The sequence below is a fragment of the Acinonyx jubatus genome, chromosome X (genome assembly GCF_027475565.1).
Source record: "Acinonyx jubatus isolate Ajub_Pintada_27869175 chromosome X, VMU_Ajub_asm_v1.0, whole genome shotgun sequence".
NCBI lineage: Eukaryota > Metazoa > Chordata > Mammalia > Carnivora > Felidae > Acinonyx > Acinonyx jubatus.
In genome coordinates, this window is record NC_069389.1 from 6,528,685 (window position 1) to 6,544,128 (window position 15,444).

The following is a 15,444-nucleotide window of genomic DNA, read 5'->3' on the forward strand; positions in this document are numbered from 1 at the left end:
AAGTGAAATTGTAAAATGGATTGCTTATTATGTAATAAATATCCTGTCGACCTCTCCGTATTTTCTGTGCTTAAAAATGAAACGGTACTGCACTGGCTCTAAGTATTGGAACACGGTGATGTCTCAGGATTTTTTGTAACAGGTGATTTTGCTAGCACAGAAAAAACATGTCTGCATAACACTTCTTTTCTTTGTTTAGCTTCTGGAAGTCAGAAATTTTACAACGTTTATTTGTTTTTGGGACAGAGAGAGACACCATGAATGGGGAAGGGGCAGAGAGAGGGAGACACAGAATCGGAAGCAGGCTCCAGGCTCTGAGCCATCAGCCCAGAGCCTGACGCAGGGCTCGAACTCCCGGACGGCGAGATCGTGACCTGGCTGAAGTCGGACGCTTAACCGACTGCGCCACCCAGGCGCCCCTAAGTCAGAAATTTTAGGAAACAGAAATGGAGGTCATTATTAAAATGTGTGTGCTTTTGCGAGAAGCCTCGTTTCTGCTGTTCCCTGGCATACACTTTTGAGGTACTTAATTTGTCTTTAGAAGGCTGATTTACAACAAACAGTGGCTTTTGACTCTTTGTCTGCCACAGGCTCCCTTAGCCTTATTTGCTTTTCTCAGAAAGTGTCTGGAAGACGACAGGCTACCGACGGGCTACTTGAGGACCAGCCAGCATTTTCCATAAAATCCTTGCTTGGGCACCACTCTGAGGCAGCCTGGCCTGTGACGTCGGCCCCCACGGGGCTGATTTCCTTCATTCTGAGCCCTGCCTGGACTGTCGTTAGACCAGAGAGAATCCCCGGTCACTTAGAAAGGGGCCGTGTCGGGTCCGGAACTGTCATCTTGGCCCCTGTAATGCATCCCGTTCACAAGAAGGCCTAATTCCCGCTTGAGTCAAGACGGTCCTTTCCAGCGCGCTTTGTATGGAAAATCTTTCACCTCTGGGAGGACCGTGCTTGGGATCTGTTCCTTCTGGAGTATTGCGGAGTCTACACAGAGGTGTGAGATGGGTCTTGTTCTGGGGGGTAAGCATTACAGGTGCATGAAGTGGGGGGTGCGACACAAAGACATGGTGTGGATGGGTGGCCCTGGGATGGTGTAGACATTCCCTGCTGAGCGAATTCTGAGGAATTCTACCGGCACGTGCCAGAGCACCGAGGGAGGCTGGACCTTCCTCCTGGAGGGGAGACTCCAGGTGGGCTTGGTGATGGGTGGAGTTTGGACGCAGCCTGAAGAAGTGTGTTCTGGATGGGGGACCGAGTCTGTGGGCAGCGGTGAGGAGCCAGGAACAAGAAAGCTTTCTTTTCTTATTTTTTTTCATTGGAGAAAGTTGATAGATCAGGCTGGTGGAATTGAGGGGGTGGTGGAGGAACAGAAAGGGCGTGAACTTTGTACGTACCCCTGCGTACAGAATATTCCGAGGAGACTTGCTCTAGTGGTAGAACTCCCGTCTCGTATCTGCCTGGACACACGTGCGGAATGCGAGCCCATCGGTATCAGAGGGACACCCTGTGGCCTGAAAGAACACCAGGGGTGACCCCCACGGGGAGGAAGGAACAGTAAATTGTGACGAAATACCTCAAACAACACCTACTGGGTGCCAGATGGTGCCAGTTTTTGGTAACCACTTTATCGAGAGAATCCACACAGGTGACCGTTGACTCACCGAAAGCGTGCAGTTCCGCAGTTTTCCGGTGTATACCCGGGGTTGTGCGCCCAGCACCACAGCCTGTAGCTGGAGCCTTGCATGGACTGTTGTCACAGTGTCGCTCGCTGTTGCCGCCTCCCCGTGTCCCTGGCAGGCAGCCGGCTACTTCCTGTGTCGGCGCATTCACGCGTTCCTGGGTGTGAAGAGAGCCCCGTGGGGTGTGTTCTTTGTGTCTGACTCCTGACTCAGCGGACTGTTCTCTTTTTCTTTAAAAAAATTTTTTTAATGTTTTATTTATTTTTGAGAGAGAGAGAGTGAGCGCGAGCGGGGGAGGCTCCAGGCTCCGAGCTGTCAGCACACAGCCCGACGCGGGGCTCAAACCCACAAACCTGAGAGATCATGACCTGGGCCGAAGTCAGACGCTCAACCGACTGAGCCACCCAGGCGCCCCAGCAGACCGTTTTCGACGTTCACCTGTGTTGTCGCACGTGTCTGTCCTTCATGCCGTTTTATAGCCAAGTACTATTCCGTTGTATGAATAGACCACATTTTGTTTATCCGTTCATCCATCAGACAGTTATCTTGAAAGCTTCTATTCTGAATTAATGTTCAACTTGGCAAGAAGTTGCGAAAAACAGTACGGTGAGTTCCAGAGTATTCTCCCCGCCTTCCGCCTTGCATCTTCCTGAGCTCTCACAGGAGGAAATGGGGGTTGGCACTGTTGACTCAGATGCACGCCGTCCGTGGACCTCGCCAGTCGTCACGTGCGCTTGTGCGTTTGTGTGCGTGTGCGTGCTTGCGTGGACCGCGTATGGAACGTTCTCACACCTGTGCGTGCAGCCGCTGGTGAGTCTGACACAGACGTGGAACCGTTCCATCGCCAGGAACGCTCCTCGTGATACTCCTTTATGTCACCCTCTCCAGCGCCTGGCAGCCGCTGGGTTCTCCATGTGTACAATTCTGTCACGTCGAGAGTGTTACATACACGGCCTCTGGCCTTGGGAGACTGCCTTCGTTCACTCCGCCTCAGGCCCTGGACAGTGCACTCAAGTTGTGGGTGTCAACAGCTCGTGCCTTTGAAAAAGTTTTTTTAGTGTTTGATTTTGAGAGACAGAGCATGAGCCGGGGAGGGGCAGAGAGAGAGAGAGACAGACACACACACACACACACACACACACAATCGGAAGCAGGCTCCAATCTGTCAGTACAGAGCCCAATGTGGGGCTTGAACCCACGGACCGTGAGATCATGACCTGAGCTGAAGTCGGACGCTTAACTGACTGAGCCACCCGGTTGCCCCTCCGTGGGCATTCCTGCCTCCCACTCTCCTTCCCTCACTCGCCCTCCCTGTCCAGAGCCTGGAAGTGATCGAGGACCCCGAAGTACTCACTGTTTGCTTTTGGGCTGTATTCTGTTTGCCCACTGGAGAGAGAGAGAGAGAGAGTGTGTGTGTGTGTGTGTGTGTGTGTTGGGCTTACTCTAAATGCTTGCCTTGGGCTTTCTCCTTTTTCTCGGATTGCTGTCCTTTTTGAGGTCTAAGTCATGGGATGGGCGACCAATTCCCACCAGTTCCTTTTTATTCAGACAATCTAAGGAGGGCATAGTGGCCCAGGTAGTTGTAATCAAAGAGCGCCATGGCTCGGAGAAATGGTGCCGTGGAGCCTGAAAGGGTGGTTACCTGTTCGCATAGATTAGAAGTGGACATTGAAGTAGGGACAAGATAGGGCCTCTGGTGTGTGTCACCTGGGCCGTGCACCATGTTGCAGACTAACCCACCTATGGGGTTTTCACAATCACCTTGGTGAAGGTGGTGCCCCTGAGGGGTCTTTCAGTGGGTTTAGGGGGCGCTGGGGTAGAGTGGGGTGTTGCTGATCCATTGTATCAAAACCAATAAAGCTTCACAGGTGCCCTGGGAACCATAGCTTCTTGATTTAAAGGTATCAGTTCCGTGTGGATAATTGGGCAGGACAGTTGCCTTGTGTGGTCTCCAGCTGATGAAGAGTCCTCGGTGGGGTGCTGTTGGATAGCACGATTCAGCTTTCTGTTCTGCCTTTCAATTTGCCATTCAGATTTACTCAGTGTTCTTTCCTTTCAAACCACATTTGTCTTCACCTGCTTTCTCAAATGCCCAGAACACACACGCAAAGCCATGTAGACGCTGCCTCCAGGTTATCAGGAAAGCTGCTCTCTTGTGAGAAGCTGGGTATTCCTTTCGTCTTAAGCCCAAGCAGACTGGGAAAAGTGTGCCGTCTTCCCAACTAAGGGATTGAAAGTCTAGTGAGTTTCTTCATGGTGGAATTTTGACTCACATGGACGTTAATTAAGTTCTTGATGAGTTAAACTCAAGAATAAACTCTTGAACTTGGATTTAGATTCTGGGTGTAACATGGCTAGGAAAGGTCCTCAAAATGATGAAAGAATTCTTTCGTTTCTGACGAAACTCTACTCTTCTGTCTCTTGTAATAAATCAAAGTATGTTGTTTTTCTTAATGGTTCCACCATAACCCTTAATGTTCCCAGGTGTCTCTCCGTTTAGGACACTGCTTGTCAACTAGAGTGCCCCCTGCCCCCCAGGGGACACTTGACAAAGTCTGGAGACATATTTTTCAGGACTGGGGTGTGCGTGGGTGGGATATTGACCTCTAGAGAGCAGGCCTCGGATGCTGTTAACGTCCTCCAGCGCACGGGACGGCCTCCCTCCCACCCTCCCACACCAAAGAGTTGTCTGGCTCAGATATCGATAGTTCGGAGGTTGGCTGGTGTGGGATATGACCCAAAACTGTGCATATGTAAATTGTCGCCCTCTTGTCTTCATAGTACGACTATCAGTGTGCTCATGGGTGTGAAGCATCGTGGTGAGGAGTTACACTCTTAGCTCTCCTGCCGTTGACTCCAACACTCAATATAACTACAAATTTGGAAAAGAATAAGGTTATAGCCACAACTGCGATTCCTAAATAATGTGTCTCTTTGCATTAAGAAACACAGTTATGACAACACGATCGTATGTATAATTCATAGGCATCAAATCTGTTTAACTTCATTTAACTTATAATCTATCAAGGAAAATAATTTGTGTAATTTGTGATTTGTTTATGGTCAGGAGGAATTCTGAATTTATTACTTAGAATAATCATGTAATTTTTCAAATTCCCCACCTTTATAAGACTTCTGTATGCACAGTTAGCAGATTTTTAATGGATTTTTTATTTTAGCAGATTTTTATTTTATTTTCAACATGAAAATACTCCCCTACAAAAAGACTATAATGGAAAGGTCATGCTTTGCTTACTACCTATTTAAGTCAGATTTACAAAGGATTCTTTTTTATTGTGATGAAATACACATGACGTATAATTTACTATCTTAACTTTTCTTTTTTTTTGAAAGAGAGAGCTTGTGTGAGTGAAGGGAAGTCAGAGTGAGAGAAAGGATCCTTTTTTTTTTTTTCAAAAGGCTATTCGTCATTTTTGAGAGGGAGCACACGAACAGGGGAGGGGCAGAGAGAGAGAGGGAGAGACAGAATCCCAAACAGTCTCCACACTCTCAGTGCAGAGCCGTCTCAGGGCTCAAACTCACAAACCGTGAGATCATGACCTGAGCCCAAATCAGGAGTTGAATGTTTAGGGGCGCCTAGGTGGTTCAGTTGGTTAAGCATATGACTTGAGCTTAGGTCATGATCTTGAGGTCCATGAGTTTGAGCCCCACATCAGGCTCTGTGCTGACGGCTCAGAGCCTGGAGCCTGCTTTGGATTCTGTGTCTCCTTCTCTCTCTGCCCCTCCCCTGCTTACGCTCTTCTCTCTCTCTCTCAAAAAGAAACGTTAAAAAAAAAAAAAAAAAAGAGCGGGACGTTTAACCCAGTGAGCCACCCAGGCGCCCCTGTCTTAACCATTTTTGAGTTTCATCTCAGTGTTATTAAGTTCACATTGTTGTGTAACTTTTGTCATCTTCCCAAACCAAAACTCTGAGCCATTAAACCCTGAATCCCAGTTCCTCGCTGTAGCCCCTCACCCACCATTCCACTTTGTGTGTCTACAGATTTGCCTGTTCTAGGTACCTCTATAAGAGGAATCAGACAGTATTTGTCTTTTCGTGTCTGGTGTATTTCAGTCAGTATGATATCTCCCAGGTTCATCCATGTTCTGGCAGGTGTCAGAATCTCCTTCCTTTTCAAGGCTGAATGATATTCCTTTGTGTATAGAGACCACATTTTGTTTATCTGTTCATCCATCGTTGGGCGGTTGAGTGGTTTACAAAGAAATACTTTGAAGTTGAATCCAGTATGTCTGGACCGTCACTGTTTTTTAGACATAGTAAATGGGGACACCTGGGTGGGTCAGTCCATTGAGCATTCGACTCTTGATTTCAGCTCAGGTCATGATCGCAGGGTTGTGGGATCCAGCCCTTTGTTGGGCTTGGAGCCTGTTTAGGGTTTGGTTTTCCTTCCTTCCTTCCTTCCTTCCTTCCTTCCTTCCTTCCTTCCTTCCTTCCGCTCTCTCTCCCCCCCCTCCCCCTCTCTCTTTCTATCTCTCTTTCTCTGTTTCTCTCTCTCTCCCTCCCTCCCTCCCTCTCTCCAACTCTCTCCCTTCCTTCCTCTCTTTCTCTCTCTCTTTCCCTACCCACCCTGCCCCTCTCCCCTGCTTGCACTGGCTCTCTCTCACTTTCTCTCTTAAGAAAAACAAAAAAAAGTAGACATAGCAAATGATTCTGGTTGGTGTGTGCTGAAAGCATGTTGTACCCACACAGAAAATGCCACAGCTTTCCTCATGCACGTCCTCAGGTGCAGTTAAGACAACATTCTAGGGGCGCCTGGGTGGCGCAGTCGGTTAAGCGTCCGACTTCAGCCAGGTCACGATCTCGCGGTCCGTGAGTTCGAGCCCCGCGTCAGGCTCTGGGCTGATGGCTCAGAGCCTGGAGCCTGCTTCCGATTCTGTGTCTCCCTCTCTCTCTGCCCCTCGCCCGTTCATGCTCTGTCTCTCTCTGTCCCAAAAAAAAAAAAAAAAAAAAAAAAATATAAAAAGACAACATTCTACTATTGTGGGAACTATAGTTGACCCTTGAATACACAGGTCTGAACTGCGCCGTCCACTTAGACGCAGATTTTTTCGATAAATACAGTGCCGTCTTGTAAATCTGTTTTCTTTTCCATGTGATTTTCTTATATTTTCTTTTCACCACCTTACTTTAAGGATATAGTATGTTGGGGGTGGGTGCCTGGGTGGCATGGTCAGTCAAGTGTCCTAACTCTTGGTCTCGGGTTGGGTTATGATCTCACGGCTTGTGAGTTCAGGCCCCACATGAGGCTCTGCTCTGATGGTGTGGAGCCTGCTTGGGATTCTTTTGTTGTTGTTGTTAATTTTTTTTTAATGTTTATTTAATTTTAAGAGAGACAGAGCACAAGCACAGGAGGGATGGAGAAAGAGGGAAGCACAGAATCTGAAGCAGGCTCCAGGCTCTGAGCTGTCAGCATAGAGCCTGACACGGGGCTCAAACTCACGCATGGCAAGATCACGACCTGAGCCAAAGTCGGATGCTCAACCACCTGAGCCACCCAGATGCCCCACCTGCTTGGGATTCTGTGTCTCCTTCTCTGTGCCCTTCCCTACTTGTGTGCTCACTCACACTATCTCTTTCTGTCTCTCTTCTCTTCTGTTCTATCTCTCTCTCTCTAAGTGAATAAACATTAAAAATTTTTTAAATAAAAAAAAAACCCCACAGTATGTTGGCACCTGGGTGGCTCCGTTGGTTAAGCTTCCAACTCTTGATTTTGGTCAGGTCATGTTCTCAGGGTTTGGTTTGTGAGATCAAGCCCCTCATCAGACTCTGAGCTGACAGTGTGGAGCCTGATTGGGATTCCCTGTCTCCCTCTCTCTCTGCCCCTCCCCTGCTCACGCTGTCTCAAAATAAACTTTTCTTTTAAAAAAAAAAAAAAAGAATACAGTATGCAATGTGTATCACATACAAAATATGTATAAATCGAGTGTTGATGTTAATGGATAAGGCTCCTGGTTAACAGTAGGCTGTTCATTTTGGGGGAGTCAGAAGGTTTACACAGATTTTCAGCTGTGAGGGGTGGGTGTCCCTACCCCCTGAATTGCTCAAGGGTCAGCTGCCCTCTTCTGAGATGACTTCATACGTTTGTCCCATGTGTTTCTTTATTCCCTTAGCTTCCAAAGGAGAGAGCAGTGAGTGAAAGAAGTATTTCACACAGTAGAAGTGTCCAAAGAGGTACCCACACCCTTCGACTTCCCGCCATGCTCTCTTGAAATGAGATCTCTTTCCTGCCTCCCTCCCTCCCCTCGCGTGCCTCTGGCCACAACTCTCTTTGACAAGTAACCGTCCGCCAACAGTCCCTGAATGGCATTTCTTCTTCCCACCTCCTGGGACCTCACTTCTCTGCAAAAGTATAAACTTTGGCTGTGTGCATGTCAACTTCTGAGACCCTTTGCAATCAGCACGTTGAAGTCTTTACGTGAAAAGATTTTTGGTTATTCTGCCGTGTGGTGTCTGTAGTTGAAGCATCATCTGTGAAAATGGGCGTTCTGACTTTGGGATCTGACTCTGTCCCCGCATATTATCGCAGTACTTAATCCTAAACCACCTGCTCTTTACTTAACAGGAGTATCGTTCACCTGTGATGAGTTTATAACTTTATTTACATGCAGCAATCAGAATGAGTTTCTTTTGACGTTGTGGTGCAAAGTAGGGCAGCAGAATTGCTGCCGATTTATCTGTTCATTTGTTCTGCAGATAGTGAGTGCCTTCTGAGCGCTGGGTGCCAGGGTTGGAGCAGGACGGTTCCTGTGGCTGCACACCAAAGATTCGATTTCGTTTTTGGTTGCGGGTGGAAAACGTAGCGGGCGAGCACGGAGCTCTGTGAAATAGTTGAAAACCTGTCACACAGTCTGTAGTGTCTGTAGCGGTTTGCCTTACAAAACAAAGTGCTTTGGTGGCGTTTCTGAGTTCTTCAAAATGCACGTCCACTTTTTTATTTCGAACTGATGGAATTAGACGGTTATCCACTTGCCGTTTCGTAAACCTAAAGAAAAGCTTCCTTTGTGAGGCAAGTCCTCCTAGCAGGAGGGTTTTCTGGCTAAGACCGTGGGCTGCATTTCTTGTTTATGTTACGTTGCTGATTCATTTTCGGTATGATTTAAAATTTAATTTATGGTTTCTTTATCAAATTAATTACATTATTGGGTGCTTTCGTGATTTCACGGAGCTCACCGCATTTGATAGCAGTAGAGGGCAGGGTGTATGACCTTTAGTAATTTTTACACCCGTTTTAAAGACAGTTTTCTGTGTGACCACACAGTGTTTGGCTCACAAGGTACGTATTCCTTCCGACTCCAGATTTCAGTTGCAAATACCACGTTTGCACCGAGCTCCCTTCCCAGTGTTTACTTACATAGAATATCGTCATTCCGTGCTCGGGAGCTATTTGTCTTTGTCAGCGGATGTAGGTAGAATATTAATCTCGTATGAAATTCAGATAAGGAGAGAACAGATGGATTTATGGCTCTTGAAACCTCTAAACTCTGCAGCTGTGGGGAGTTGTTAAGCTATGAATAAAGAAATTCTGGACCGTGGCTAGCAAGGGCTGGCGTGACCCGATTGGTGCTGAATCCATCGCCCTGTTAGGGATAGATTTCTCGTGGCACGTCTTCTCTGGTTTGGGGTTAATGCTGTCCTGCTGCGGTCCGGCCTTCCTGTGGGCCAAGAATGAGTTCTCAGTGGTGTCCTTCACAGGAGTCTCCTGGGATGCAGGCAGAGTTACACCGCGTCCCCAGAGGCAAAAACAAGTGGTCAGGTGTATTTCTTTCGTGGTTGAGGGGGGCCGTGTGTCGGCCGGGTACAGGTGCAGGAGAGGGCCAGCATCAAGGGGACACTCCCAGGCATCTTAGGACACGCACCCTGTCGCCTTCAGTGAGACTTCATCAAGAGGACAGAAGCACCTGCAGATCATTATGGGGGATACGGGGCCACGTCGGGATTTGAAAATGGCAGTGAAGTGATCAAGTTTGGGGATCATTGCTTTGAGTTCGGCTGATGCCCCGAGCACACCACAAGATGATGCTTAGACGCAAGAAGGTCTGCTTGGCGATTTGCCTCCCACGCCTGGGCTGGGACGCACGTTATGTAGAATTATGGAGGACAGGGGCCTCAGGTGAACGGGTAGGACCTCATTGCCCCGTCTGTCTGAGAGTCCCCAGCAAGAAAGATGTGTCCTGTCTAGAAAGTGCAGAAACGGTTCTGAAAACGTTACCTTTGTTGATACAGGCGAGTGAGTGTCCCCCCGCCACCAGCACCTCGTCACTTCATCGGAGTGGAAATGCCCTGTGCTGGGCTGTATTAACTGTCTAAAGATAAGTGAGCCTCATTAGTGTGTTCATCACGCACCCCTGTGCTAGGTGGGCCAGAACATCGTTAGCCAGAGGCAGTTTTTTCAACAGCTTTATTGACACATAATTCACATACTGTCACATTCATTCATTTAAAGTATCTGATTTGATGGTGTTTGGTGTATTCACAGAGTTGTACATCCTTCACCAAGATGTTAATTTTAGCGTGTTTCCCCCTCGGAAGAAACCCCATGCCCCTTAACAGTGGCTGCCCATTTCTTCCTCCGTGGCTCCTGGCAGCTGCTAGCCTGTGACCCTCAGGATTGACCAGTTTGGGACATTTTGTAGAAAGGGAATCATACTCGATGTGGCCTCTCGTGACTTCTTTTACTTTGCATAATGTTTTCAAGGCTCATCCGCGTTGTAGCACGTGTCAGTGATTCATTCCTTTTGCCACTCCGTCGTATGGATTGACCCCGTTGTGTCTGTCTGTTCATCAGTTGACGGGCACTTGGGTGGTTTCCACCGTTTGACCACATGAATAATGCTCCCCTGAACATTCCAGTGGAAGTTTTTGTGGGGATGTATGCAAGCTAGGATCAAGACGACCCAATGAACTGTTGGCTATCAGAATGATATAGGAAGGTTTTTAAGATGCAGCTTTACATTTTAAAAATTATTTTGATTATTGGGGGGCCTGGGTGGCTTAGTCGGTGGAGCGTCCAACTCTGGATTTCAGATTCCAGGGTCATGGGACAGAGCCCTGCATCGGGCTCCACGCTGAGTGTGCAGCGTGGATAAGATTCTGTCTCCCTCTGCCCCTCTCCCCTGCTCACACGCACGCTCTTTCTCCCTCTTAAAAAAAAAAGTTACTTTTAGGATTTTAAGTTCTATGTGAGATAATTGCACTTAAAAAAAAAATTTTTTTTTTTAATGTTTATTGTTGAGAGACAGACAAAGTGAGACAGAGTACAAGCAGGGGAGGGGCAGAGAGAGAGGGACACACAGAATCCGAAGCAGGCTCCAGGCTCTGAGCTGTCAGCCCAGAGCATGACGCGGGCCTCAAACCCGCGAACCGTGACATCATGACCTGAGCCAAAGTCGGACACTTAACCGATTGAGCCATCCATGCGCCCCAAGAGGTAAGCGTACTTCTGTGTTTTGATCTTTTTGCCCCCAACTCCTCTCAAAGCATAGCATAACAAAGCTGTTGCATATTTAGTACTTCATGTGTCCTTCACTGGGTTGGGTTGAACCGGTGGGCGTGAAAGTGCTCTGTGTGGGTCTGTGTGGCTCCATATTTGAGCAGATGCCAGTGATGTGAGAGGGGGTGCAGTGTCTAGAACAGGTTTCTAGATGGCGGACAGTTCCAGAAGACCAAAATTGGGGCCAGGTCGGTCGGAGACGATGGGATTACACAGTGAAATGAGGCAGGTCATTTACACGGGTCCACAGATCTTGCTTAGATGAGTAATTGAAGTAGGTGTCCACCCTTTTGCTTTTGCCCAAATTTGCAATTTTAGGCCAATCTAAATATTTCCAACTTTATACTTTTTTCATGTAAATTTAGAGTAAATGTTTTTTTCCTTGAATATATTGTACACCTGAAACTGATAGAACATCCTATGTCATACTTCAGTAAAAGATATAGATAGATAGATACATACACACACGCAATTCTTTTTTGTAAGTGTATTTATTTATATTGAGACAGAGACAGCATGTGTCGGGGAGAGCAGAGAGAGGGAGACAGAATCCCAAGCAGGCTCCATGCTGTCAGCACAGAACCTGACGGGGGGCTCAAACTCAAGAAGCTATGAGATTATGACCTGAGCTGAAACAAGGAGTTGGGTGCTTAACTAATTGAAACACCCAGGTGTCCCAAAAACGCAGTGTGTAAAATTACGAGGTGAAGATCAAGTGGTCAGTTTGTAGAAATTCCAGATTTCTTTGAATAGCGTGACGTCGGCACAAAGAGAGTTTTTCTTATTTTCCCAAGTGTCAAGCCCCAACTGTGTGTGGTGTTAGTTTGAAGGTGCCTGCCAGTTGTTTTCCCGAGGTCGTCCAGAAGCTTGCTCCGGTGTTAGGTCAGTGAAGAACTTCTCCGATAACGAAGGGTCGCCTCCAGCCGAATTGTCTGCGCCGAGATGGAACCATTCACATCCGCGTGTTCAGTGCGGTACCCACCAGCCACCTGGGACCCTAGAGCATTTGAAACGAGCCTCATGCACCCCAGGAACTGAGTCACGGGTTTTATTTAGTTTTAATTCACCCAAGATTAAATAGGCGCATGTGGCCAGGGGCCGCCCTGATTGAACAGGGAGGATGGTTTGGGAGCTTTATCTGGTATCTGAGTGCAGTGAGGCTCATGGTGGTGGTTTGAGACGGGGACGTGTTTGGAGAAACGCCCTACAAACTAGGTCTTTATTTTGGTGGATACCTGGAAACCAAGGTGGCACCCGACCCCTTCAGAGCAGGGACTCTCCAGTGGGTAGTTTTGCAGTCGTCTCCCCCACCCCTTCCCTGGACATCTGGCAGCGGTCTGGGGGGCATTTTGGATTGTCATAACTCAGAGGAGGGTGCTGGTGGCACCGAGTGCGTGGAGACCAGGGACTCTGTTCAGCCTCCCGCAGTGCGTGGCAAAACAAAACTCCCTGCCTTTGCGTGGTTTTCTCTCAAATTGAATTTAGGGAAATGTGACCCTTAACTCTGCACGTTCACCAGCATAATGAGAGATAGCTGCAGTGCCCAAAGCAAGTTGGCTCACTCGCCTCTCCCAAAAGATGTAGAAAGCATTTGAAAAGGTCCTCTTTTGCAAGCCAGTCTTGGCAACCTTTGGCAGGAACAGAAACGATTCATTGGATAATTGCAAGGGAACTCGAACTTCCTGTTAAGTGGTGCGGTGGAATTTGTAAGAGCGCTAACTGGTAAACCTGTCCCCAACACACACAGCAGTTGGAGGTGGTCCCCCACTTCCTGCCCCCCCCCCAAACCAAGGGGCCGTGGTTAGAGGTAGCCCTAACCAGCCCTTGTCATGCTGAGAAACACGAGTGGTCAGCGTCGTAATTAGTAACACGTACATGTTTAAGCATTGAAACTGAAAATTCGATTCTGCCAAGCCGGAGCAGGGAGAGAAGGAACCCCCAGAGACGGGGGGCTGAAATGGGGCTGTGTTGGCCGTACGACGTGGGATGAGATGCTGCAATAAAACAAGCAGTGCCCTGTGCCTGAGGACAAATGGGTCGCCTGTGATAGGATGCGGGGGCGGCTTTGGCAGCCTGACCGTGCCCGGCAGAATGGACTTGAATTGGCCGTTTCTTTTCAGGATACTGCAGAGAGCCCTGAGGAAGCTCGGATGGCTTGCCAAACAGATAATATTGATGCTGTTTTTACAAAATGAAGCCACGATGCTTGTATCCCATGGAAATGATTTTTATCCTATTTGCAAAAACCAGAGATGTAAGTAGGACAGATGTGTCAGCAACTTAATAAGACAGTTGTCAAAGGAGTTAAATGGAAATCATTCAGAAAAATAAGCTCTCTGGCAAACCCAAAGCCCCAGGGGGATTTTGGATCTTATTTAATGTAAAATTCCTTGAAGCAAAGACTAGCAGGCATTATGTTATGGTTCCAGGCAGTTTATTGTGTCCCCCCCCCCTCCCCCCGCCTAAATATTTGTGAAATGTGTGACTTCCTGTGTCTGCTAACCATGGGAAGTAAAACCACAGACAGGGGGAGGGAGGTGTCGGATAAATTCCTTTTCAGCAGAGAATTGGAGCATCTCGTTCTAACAGAATCCGTCCCGACCACAGCGTGATGCGAGAAAGCTGTGACGGATCTGAAACGTGCCACGTTCCTGTCCGCCCTCAGTGCGCCGGGAAGCCCCGTCCACGGCATCCTCGCCCGCGCTGATCTGAAATTCGGTGCGATGGGAGCTTCCTGTCCCTGGCTGTGGGGTGGCACCTGTACTGTTTCCGGGACGTCGATTGTACCTCTTTGACGGACCGGCCTTCACCTTTCGTGCCGGGATGCTCACTGGATAGAATCGGCAGGTGGAACGAGAGCAGTTACGTTGGCTCTCCCGTCCCACGCGTGAGCCGAGGACGGATGCGCAAAGATGCCCTCTTGCGAGGCTGCGGGAGGAAGTGACGGCGAAGAGAATCGCTCAGATGCGGTTGTCATGTTCCTTTACGCCGCCCAGGCTGTCCCCCGCACATTTGGGGATTCTGGGTCCAGCGGCTTAGATGTGGGGATCCCCGTGTGGCCACTCGTAGGGAAAATTCTTTGCTCTCAGCAAGCCCCGTGGGAGGCAGAAGTGGATGCCGATGTGGAAGAGAGGTGGGCGGGCGGGGGGGGCGGATGCTGTTCTACAACTCCGCCTTCTCTCCGCTGCGGCGAGTTACCCCCCCCCCCGCTCTCTCCCTCCCCCGGGAGGAGGGCAGACTAGGGGCGCAGAGCGAGGGAAGCCAGAGAGCTGAGGGAGGCTGTAACTGGGTTCATGAAAATGAAGGGAGCCATGCTGGGAACCGGCTTTGATGAGAGTTAAAATCAGATGCATCCTCGAACCGCTGTCACTGTTACTGGTGGGACGCTTGTCCTTGCTGTTGGAGAATGATTGCACCATCCGTCTTGACTGCCTAGAAATTGCAACATACTTAAGTTAAAATTTTAAAGACCTCTGTTCTGTGAGGCCTGACGTTGTAATTATTCAAAAAGATTTTTTTTTAATCTTCCCGAAAGGCCATCTGAGTGAATCCGATGAAAGTTGCATGCTTGTGGGGCGCCTGGGTGGCTTAGTCTGTTGAGCGTCCGACTTTAGCTCAGGTCACGATCTCACGGTTCACAGGTTCGAGCCCCATGTCGGGCTCTGGGCTGACGGCTTAGAGCCTGGAGCCTGCTTCAGATTCTGCGTCTCCCTCTCTGTCTTCCCCTCCCCCACTCACACTCTGTGTGTCTCTCAAAAATAAGTAAACATTAAAAAAAAAAAAATTAGGAAAAGAAAAAAGAGGCAGAGTTCATACTTTGCTCCAGAACGTTCCAGGGATTGGGTTGTTCGGTGAGGATTTTTTAGGACTCTGGTTTTCACTGAAGGGAGGATTTTTGCCCCCCGCCTCTGGACAACACTTGGTCGTGTCTGAGGATATTTTTGGTTGGCTCGATGGGGATGTGCTCCTGGCATCCAGTGGGCGCGGACCCTGGATGTTGGCCAAGGCCTTACATTGCTCACGGCGCCCCAGCCCAGAGGGCGATCCGGCCCCACACGGTGGGAGTGCAAAGCTGACAGACCGTGCTCTGCAGAACTTTCCTTTTGCTCCGTGCTCCAGGAAGGCTTGGCTGCCAGCACCTTGTGTTGTTGGGAGAGGATGAAGTCCCTGTGCTGTGCGGATGTGCAGGTAGCCGGATTCTGAAAGGAAATTGGAGATGTGAGGGTCACATCCAAGGAAACCTAGTGCAT

General features: G+C 48.7%; 1 protein-coding gene across 4 annotated transcripts in view; it reads left to right on the top strand.

Annotated features, from left to right (window-relative positions):
• The window catches only part of TBL1X (transducin beta like 1 X-linked), a 233,433-nt gene that overhangs the window by 86,065 nt on the left and 131,924 nt on the right, over positions 1-15,444 (top strand). The window lies entirely within an intron of this gene.